The following is a 10,963-nucleotide window of genomic DNA, read 5'->3' as shown; positions in this document are numbered from 1 at the left end:
CTGGCAACGTCGACAAATGGAGCCTATTAGACTGTTCAAGAATGCTTGTGGGATGGCATTCCAGATCTGTACCAACGCTGCAGGCAAATCAGCCAACGTCACCGGTTGATTAGGTAATGCCCGTAATCTGCGCTTCATTTCATCCCAGACGTGTTCAATGGGCGACAGATCGGGGGATACCGGAGGCCAGGGCAACATGTCAACGTTCTGCTGGGCCAGAAAGTCCATAGCGACACGAGCTGTGTGTGGCCTGGAGTTGTCCTGCTGTAGCGTAATGTGACGTTGCTGCCCTTGCACGAATGAAACGACATGGGTTCGGAGGTATCGCGTTCAAATTCCCGTTAACAACCACCAGAGGCTCTCCCGTTGGCTGTTGGCTGTGATGCCGCCCAAAATCATAACGCTGCCTCCGCCGAAAGAAAGTAATTGTACCACTCACGCGTCACGGAAACGTTCTCCAACGCGTCGGTACACTACTATCCAGGTGGACTCGCGACTCGTCCGTAAACAAAATGCCTGCCCAATCCCGTCGAGTAAATCGCAGATGCCTTCTGCACCACTCCAGACGTGCTACACGATGACGTGGCAGATAAACTGGGCGGATTGCAGGACGTCGCGGACGGATAGCTCGTTCACGCAATCGGTTCCGTACAGTTCTTGGGCTTATTAGTAGCAACCCAGGGATTGTCCGTGCAGTCAAACTTGCCGTTTGGAAACGATTTCTCAAATGGACAAGCCGAATATGGTTGTCCTGTTGACGTGACGTCACACGTGGACGTCCCGCATGAGGTCGATCGCCGACGTGGCCAAACTGTTGATGTCGTCTCCACAAATCCCGGATTGTGTTTCGATGGACATGAAAACGTGTAGAGACAACGGCTTGGCCCATACCAGCTTTAAGCATACCAATAATCCGGAGGCGGTCATTTTCATTGAGCCTCGGCATAGCATTAATCTCAAATTAATGGATTTTCTATTGCCAATTATTTTAACTTATATTTTACAACTATTGCTGCCAAATCTGTGGAAAGACTGCCAAGCTGAAAGGGAATTTACAGTTCTACTTCTTATTTATTTAGAGGCTTTTACTGAAAGAGAAAACCCAGTCTTAAAACTGCTAAAAGTACAGGCCTGGATGGCATTCCTGCTCGCTTTCTTAAAGATGCAGCATCAGTGTTAAAAAATCCAATAACTTTTCTGATAAATACATCTATATCTGAGGGTAAAGTCCCTGAAGGAATGAAAATTGCAAAAGTAAAACCTCTATTAAAAAATGTGACAGATTAAAGGCTGAAAACTATCCACCAGTCAGTATTCTCTGTATTGTATCAAAAATACTTGAGAAGGCAGTATACAAACAACTGGAAACATACCTTATTTCGAATAACTTAGTATATGAACACCAATCGGGATTTAGAACATCTCATTCAACTGATTCTTGCCTCATCCATCTTGTAGACGATATTAAATCACAGACAGCTAAAGGTATTTGTACAGGCATGATACTTTTAGATTTACAAAAAGCATTCGATACAGTTGACCATGATATTCTTTGTAAAAAACTTAAATGTATGGGTATTGAGTCTATTGCATGGTTTAAATTTTGTCTCATGCAAAGAAAACAACTTGTTCATGTTAACAAAACAAATTCCAACACTGAAAGATGTAAACTGTGGGGTACCCCAGGGTAGTATACTAGGCCCACTTTTATTTTTAACGTATGTTAATGACATGCAGATAAGTATCGACTCTGATTGCAAACTCCTACTATATGCAGATGATAGTGCTATACATTTTTCACACAAAGACCCGAACATAATATCAGATAAATTATCCAAAACACCGCAATCCTGCCACGATTGGCTTGTAGATAATAAACTTTCACTTCATCTTGGGAAAACAGAAAGTGTCCTATTTGGTCCTAAAGGAAAATTGAGAAATTGGACTTCAAATTGTGTTAATATTAAATGCAATGGACATACTATTGAGTCCAAACCACATGTAAAATATTTGGGTGTAATCTTAGACCAGATTCTTTCAGGACACCATATTGTGAACAATGCTATACAGAAAATTAATCAGAGACTATTTTTTTTTATACCGAACCAGAAAAAGTCTATCTCTGTCATCAAGAAAAACACTCTGCTCGGCACTTATCCAATGTCATTTTTACTATGCTTGCTCATCTTGGTACGAGGGTATCTCCAAAAATCGAACAACAAGAGGTGTACAAGATCAAGCCAATATAACTTTTATAAAAATAATATAAGTGGGGTAGAGTCCACATCTTTCTCTTATAATGCAATAAAGGACTGGAATGCATTACCAGATAATATTAAGGCAACCAAGAACTAACACAGATTCAAAATTCTGGTCAAACAACATTTGACATCAAATTTTAGATCGGAACAAAAATGTGATTTTGTGAAAGGGTAATAGCGAGACTTCAGTGATATACTCTATTACTTCTTAATTCAAATATTATAATAAACACTGTTATTAAAGTATACTATATTGTTACTTTATATGCAGTCTGAGAGTTTGATCGGTAGGAATTGGCCCAACCACAAGCCCTCACCTGCAAGTAACAATTAATTTAAATAAAACTTGTTAAAATTTGTCAATTGAACTATTCAAAATCATTATACATTTGACTTAAATCCTATTTACATTCCATTTTGTTATGTTGTGTCATCGACTCATCATGTCAATTACTATTGCTTTATGCAGTAAGAGAGTTTGGTCGGTAGGGACTGGCCCAACCACCAACAGCCCTCTTCTGCAAAAAGCAAACAGATTTATTTTTATAAAATTCAATTGGTTTAAATGTATCGTTTGAATCAGATTTTTTTTATTAGTATAAGTTATATACCAGTTAAGTTAGAGCACACTTTGCTTGTCATATTCACACTTTGCTTGTTATATACACACTTTACTTGTTATATACACACTTTACTTGTTATACACACACTTTACTTGTTATATACACACTTTACTTGTTATATACACACTTAACTTGTTATATACACACTTTACTTGTTATATACACACTTTGCTTGTTATATACACACTTTGCTTGTTATATTCACACTTTGCTTGTTATATACACAATTTACTTGTTATACACACTTTACTTGTTATACACACTTTACTTGTTATATACACACTTAACTTGTTATATACACACTTTACTTGTTATATACACACTTTACTTGTTATATACACACTTAACTTGTTATACACACTTTACTTGTTATTTACACACTTTACTTGTTATATACACACTTTACTTGTTATATACACATTACATGTTATTTACACACTTTATTTGTTATATACACACTTTACTTGTTATATAACACTTTACTTTAATTATATCCCAACTCTTGCGTGCTCTGCGCATGATATAAACAATCGGGGACCTAGTATCGATCCATGCGGAACACCTGTTACAATAAATGATCAATTGAAATACTTAAAGGTACTGAATAAGCGAAAACCATAGCTGCCAAATAATGAAATTGAAAGATCAATGGAGAAAATATGTTGAAATGATAAACTGGTTTGAGTTATTTTCTTGATCTGCTTTTTTCCTCGTTAATCATAGTTCTATTACATATATATCAATATTCATTAAAATATTCATGCTAGCTTGCTTCCGTTTGCTATTATTACTAACAATGCTTTACGGCCCATACAAATAAGATTCGGTGTCAGATTTGGTTGGAGTCAATTTGCTTGATCTACATTTCCTCTTTAATCATAGTTCTATTACATATATATTAAAATTCATTAAAATGTTATTGCACAGCTTGCTTCCGTTTGATATTCCAGTGAGAGATCCACCTACGGTGAAACCGGAAGCCACAGAGGAAGATCAATCGTTGCAAATGATTGGATTGTGTCGATATTAATATTTGTATTTTTCCAGAAAGCATGACATTCGAATACAAAAGGTTGGAGTACAGTTTGATCTCTTTTGAAATATAAATTTGTAATTTGGATTGAAAACAAGTGAATAGGCTGGATTTGAAGGGTTTGACTTTAATTGAACTGCATACTGCAATGATAATTTCTCTCGGCGATTATATAATGATGGTTCGTTTGCTTCGACGTAAAGACTTGCAGATGGTGTGGTTTTGAACGCTCCAAGTGTGAGTCTCCGGCCCTGATGATGTTCAGTGTCCAGCAATTTTAAATATGACTTTCTTGCGGACCCACAGTCCAGTTTAGATCGTATACGTGCTCTATAGATTTTTAGCAATACTTTCCTATCACCACCCCAATCAGTATGGGATATAACTTTTAAAATGTTCAGTGCCTAAATGCAACTTGCCTTAAGGTACTTGATATGAGGAAGGAGCGACAATTTTCTATCAAATATAACGCCTAGAAATTTAGTTTGTTCTACTACAGGAATTGGTTTGCCGTCAAGAGTGAGATTTGGATCGTCATGGGGTTTACGTAATTGACAAAAATGCATGCACACCGTTTTAGATTTGGAAAATTTTAAACCGTTTTCATCAGCCCAGATCTAAAGTTTATTCAAAGATTGCTGTAATTGTCTTTCGGTAGTATTCATATGTTTTGACCGGTAGCATAAACGAAAGTCATTCACGTACAGGGAACCTTCTACAGATGGAGTCAATGTTTTAACAATATAATTTATTTTCAGCCTAAAAAGAGTTACAGAAAGAATACTTCCCTGTGGGACGCCCATTTCCTGTTCGTATACGTTAGAAAATGATGTTCCATTCCGTACTTTACATACTCTGTCTGATAGGAAATTTGAAATGAAATTCGGTAAATTACCTCTGATACCTGTAACATGCAGATCTTTAATGGTTCCGTGTATCCATTTTGTGTCGTAGGCCTTTTCAAGATCAAAGAAAACAGTAAATAAATGCTCCTTCTTTAGAAAGGTCTCGCGCACAAAGGGTTCAAGTCTAACCAAATGGTCATTTGAACCTCTTCTAGATCTAAAACCACTCTGAAGTGGTGATATTATGTTGTTTGATTCATGTGTTTTACAAATACAGCTTGTGAGTGCTATTGGGCGATAGTTAGAAGGAACAGTTGTGTCTTTTCCTGGTTTAGGAATAGGAATTATAGTTGCTTTTCTCCACGAGCTAGGGACTTTTCCAGTTTTATATATGTCATTTAAAATTTCTAAAAGTGTTTTGAGCGACGATTCAGATAAATATTTAAGGGATTGCTTCCGTTTGAATCAAAGAGGAATCTAAGACACACACACGTGATTGCGCCTTTAGGTAACCGATAGAGTATGGCAAACATGAAATACACCGCACCATACAGCTCATCAGTGTCCCATCCTTCTAGGACTTATCGGTGATGCTAGGGGCCGAAAAGTTGGAGATACATATTGGTCAAAACTACTATTGAAACAGAAGGGGTGTGCATAAACTTCCTTAATTTCACGATTTCAAAAAATTACAGGTGCACTGCTTAATTTCAAATCAATTACTAAAGTCTGTTTATAATTAACCATGTCACTAATCAAAATAGGAGACTGTGGCCATCTAGGTTACTGCAAACCTTGGGGACTAGGCAATCCCCAGCATTGTCTACCACCTTATATCTGGTAAGATGAACGCAACACATAACGGGTGATTTCACGTTAAACATTTAGTGATAAATATAGTATGCCAGAAAGGAATTACAATGCATTAGCAGCTGTTTTGTCCTAGGACTCATCGGTGATGCTAGGGGCTAAAAAGTCGGAAATCATATAGGTATAAAGGAGGAAATGATTGGAAGCTGTAAAACTGCGTGAGTATCAAATTAAAAAATAACTGACTGGCGAACAGAGGACGTGGTGAACAGCAAAATGGTAGAAGAGTATGTAAGTAATCTGGACGAACATGGACCCTGATCGTTATGTGTACTCACATGCTTTCATGTTTGATAATCTTAATTTCATAGTGCAGTTTAATCCCTAAGGAACAGTGCGAAGAAAAAACTTAAAATAAAAATAGAAAACATGAATGTTTAAACAGATTTATGGCTAGAAGCAGTCATGCTTAAAGCGAGACCGGATAGCAGATAAACAGGTTAAATATGTAGATTTTGTTATCAAACGATACATCAGTCAATAAAATACACATTTATAGTTTAAACGCTTACAGTTATTACACCAGTTTAGGTTCAACAAGTCCCCTGATAAATGATGTTCTCACCTCAAGTGTCAACCCACTGATAAGTAATATTCAAAGACCTCAATTAAAAATCGGAACTTAGATATGTAATTTGAATATATTGAATTTATACATTGGCTATCTACAAAATACATAGCAAGGTTAGCGTAGTCGAAAATAAGGCATTAAGGCTGATGTCATAAAAATGGGTCACCGGACTTATAACATGTCAATTTCTTTTGCGACCCAACTGAATGCTAAGAAATGACCCATAATGTAAAGTTTATTTATATGCCTAGGTCATGCGGAGCTTAATTTCTCTTCAAGTCCAGTGAGCTATTTTTATGAAGACATCAGTCTTAATGCTTCATTATTGACTACGCTAACCTGGTTATGTACCTTAGAAGTAACTTATGTGCAAGCTCAATATATTTAAATTACATGTACAGTGTATATATTTCGATTTGTAATAAGGGTCTGTGAATAGGACTAACCAGGGTGTTGGAAGTTGGGGCGACTATTACATCTTTTAGGAGTTTTGTTGAACCTGAACAGTTGCTGTGATTTATGTCATTCGTTCGATCTGATATGTCTATATATACTTAAAACCGTCAACAATAAATATACTGATCACTCGATAGTAGGTACGAAATACCATTTCTGTCGTTTTATGAAGTTATTTATCATCTATATTATATCCAGGCTTTTTATCATACGATTCATTAAGAATTTATCAGATCATATAATTTTTCATCTGTTTTGATAACTACATTGTTGGAAGCCTTTCATCTAGTGCATGAATATGAATAATGTTTTATCTGTTCGTCTTCAACATTTTGGCCTAAATAATTAAAACATGCATGTGCGATATATTGAAGTTGATAATATTTGCGCTTTACAACAATTCACCAAGCTTATGTTATTCAGTAGTCAAACTTTATTAACGTTTAAAGCGTTTTGGAACACTTCAGACATAACCTTTAGTAACACTAGTGAGTCACAAGCGAATAAAAGGGCATGTTTACTTAATCGGTTTTCTGGTTTAACAAACAAAATTGTTGAAAAGGAGCTTCTTTCATTTGAATTTCTAGTTAATGGTTTTATAGTAACAATATTAATGAAATAGACTACTTTATTCTGAAAAGAATCAGTTAAAGTATAAAACACTGTAAAACATGTTCAATCAAAAATTAATTTAATGTTTATCAATAACGATGACAACAAATGTGAAGTAAGATGGTAATGAGCGCGTGTGTAACCAGATTGCCTCCCTTGAATGTTTGTTCCAATGACCAACACTACAGTGATGATGGCTTATGAAGGGTCACCAATGGTGATCCTGTAGCAATGGCCGAGTTAGCCAGCTGTAAGACAAAGAAAACAAAGTAAGTTATTTAACCTTTAAATGTGGCAGAGGTAAAAACAGCATATTTAGAGCAAGTTTCCTGGGGATAATATGTGTTATATACAACAATATTTACGGGTTGATAATTTCAAAACCAAAACCGTAAATAAGACAGCATTACAGAAAGTAAGCGTTGCACAAATGATGTTAACAATACGTTATTACTATCCATGGTTTACTGCTTTTCAAGAGATATTTTTTGTTTGTAAAATCAAGTGCCGATTAGCTAAATGTATTTCTTCAGTACATAACACATTATGTTGACATTGAAAAAAGACCAAATGATTCATTCTCGGAAGTTAAAATGGAAAACAAAATATAAGAGGCGTTTACGAAGCTGTGATCTTGTTCTTTAACCCATAAGGCATATTGCTTTGCATATTCTATCTTGAGATATTGAAGTAAAATATTGTTGAAACATAGAATTGTCAAGACGTACTTATGATGTAGTTGACGTCATCGTCAAGGTCGTGGTAACGGTATCCATAGTTTATTCGGCGGTAATAGGTAGGTATGCGGTACCGGATGTAGAGGGCGCTGGCGGCACTTAGGTACAACACAAGGAGGAGCAACATGCACAACTGTCTCAGCATTTTGACGGAAGTAGATATTGCTAGAATAACAATTGATGTTAGTTAAAACAGGAAAAAACACCAAGGCGTAGCTGGACTGTAGATAACGTGCATGCAAAGTTTCAGACAAAAAGATGAGCTACTTTTGATATGACAGAAAAATAACTTTAGCATAACATTACAAATAATAAATCGGCACTATATACCCCAGATTCCAAAAACGCAATGTCTTTTGTTGGCAGTTGTTATGAAATTTATTGTTAAATATAATGGTCAAAAACAGCCAAATTCAATATTTTTGTCCTATACAATAATTAAATCACTATTTCGGACCGGACATAATAAATAAAAAAGTAAATAGTATTTCGTCGTTATTTGCTTATAAGGCAGCTACGCTCCTGAATATCAAATTCAGTGTGTTACTCTGCAATTGATGACACAAGTTTTATGTAACAAGCCAGATCGGTTCTAGTATTGTCTTTACGAAGCATGGTCTATTTTGTGTCCAAATACATGAATGCTTCCCAATTATGCGTCCTATAACACAATGCGAAGGAAGTATAGAGATTACTTTCCTGTGTACAGATGTTTGCTTCTCTATGTAAAGACATCTGGGATATTCACGTGGTTGTTTTCCTTGATTATTAAGATAATATATTTTACATTGGACATTCGTTTGATAGAAAAAAAGGTCAGTAGCTGCTGTATTCGATAGATAATAAAGGATTTAAAAAAAGAAACATAAGCAATTTCCCCACCTTAGTAACTATAAGTTATTACAGATTACCTTACAATAACTAACAGATAAAGTCTTTAGTACTGCGACTTTTTCCTATTTTATCATTTAGTTTCATGTGCGATTGCTTGTTTTTTCTTATCATTTATATGTGAACACTTTTACTGCTCTACTTCATGATAATTGCTCATCAGTTGTTTCAAAATAAAACAACGTTTACTGTGACATGGCATAAAGGATATCGAACACGTGACAGGAGAAACACTATATCTAACCAATGCAGATCGTTCACCATTTTTATAAAAAAAATATCTCTACAATTTCATAACTTATTGTGAAAAAAATAGGATTGAACAGAAGACTAACATAATATACAAGTCTTCTCCTGATAAACATATACTCTTATGACATTAGCTTTCTTCCTATACGAGTTTTGCAAACTGATTTGCAGTAATTATTTCCATTTAAACAATATTGTAAATTTGTGTTTGTATAAACCCGAGGCTAAATCTTTGGATGTGTTATTACAATTTCTTTTCATAATGTCATTCAACATCACTCTAATGAACAATCGATAAAACAAATATTTTTAACTGTGACAAATTGTTGAGTTTGTGTGCATGACGATATATACTGCATTTTGTACTTCGCTAACCTGTTCTGTCTGCGACACAGTATTATTCAAAAATATAGAAATATAGGAAATGATTACAAAGTGCCAGAACAGGACGCTTTTGTAACCCAAGAAATAATAAATATTCTTTCACATTTATACAGTAAAACCTTTTAACTATGTATGTTCATATACATGTAAATGAAATATATAATGATGTAAATTAATTAAAAAAAACTTATCTGTGAATAAATCGTGAAACATTGTAATACAATCTGAAACAATGTAGCTAAATATGAAATATGATATCTTGAAGTAAACACCACTCACGGTTATACTTACAGTTGCGAAGGTACTGATGAAGCTTGGAAGTACGTCCCAAAGAGTTTGTAAAGAAGCAGGAGAACCCTACCTTATATAGGATGTCCAGAAAGTCCAGGGGCCTGTTATGTGTCATGCTAATGAGCGGTCATCATCGCCGACCGATAAAACATACATCAGCCCATGTCTTTGACCACCGTCACAACACGCCTCATTAATCACCAAGGAAACATAAATGACAGTCGTTACGCTTCACTGGGTTCTATTTGTAAACAAGGACATACAACGTACTTCTATACAAATTCATAAATAAACCTTACATGTTTTATTTGTAAGCTAACCACTTCATTTTCCATTCTATATTTTGATTTTCAATTTATTTATATCTATACTTACACACATTTATATAACGAAGTCCTTTACACTATGCAAATACCTAATTGTATCATTACATAAAACGGTTCAGGGATTTCTGGGATGGTGCTGTATTACTTGCAGGTAATGTCGTGTATGAAGGAAGTTACTGTTATTCTGTACCACATACAAGATAATAATTACAGAGCAAACATACAATGGTTAAGTGAGCAACAAGGTAACGGTATAGGTCACAGTGGTCAAACGTCAAATTGACCTTGTCCAGGATAAATATTATAAGTAGGTTTCCTGATTATTATAGGGTTAATCCAGACAATTGTTTATTATTTTTAATTTATTGCTTTCTAAACTGACAACAATGTCACGAGACCCAGACAGGACAGACGGTTTTACGTGCATGTATCTCTGAAGTGTATGATGGAGCATGTTCCACTTTATCTGCAAAAACACTAACTTAATTGAGACATTGCAATAAGTTAGCTCTGTTAATTTTAACCTATACATTTTTGTATCAACACGCGGAATTAGTTAATTATTATTAAAATAAATTAACACAAGGTCGAACTGGTTACTTACATCAGGGTACTGCTTCTGTAAATATTTTGATTTTTTTTTTATTTATCACCGGAATGTATTTTTATTAAATAAATATTCAATGGAAATTGTTATAAAAAAAGTAGATAGATGATATTACCAATCTAAAATTATGTACTTTTAAGAATTTAACGACATGACTTATGTTTCATAAGTGATGAAAACCTGAAGACATGTTAATAAACTGCCAAA

The sequence above is a fragment of the Mizuhopecten yessoensis genome, unplaced genomic scaffold (assembly GCF_002113885.1).
Source record: "Mizuhopecten yessoensis strain PY_sf001 unplaced genomic scaffold, ASM211388v2 scaffold1539, whole genome shotgun sequence".
Lineage (NCBI taxonomy): Eukaryota > Metazoa > Mollusca > Bivalvia > Pectinida > Pectinidae > Mizuhopecten > Mizuhopecten yessoensis.
Note: the sequence above shows the minus strand (reverse complement) of the source record.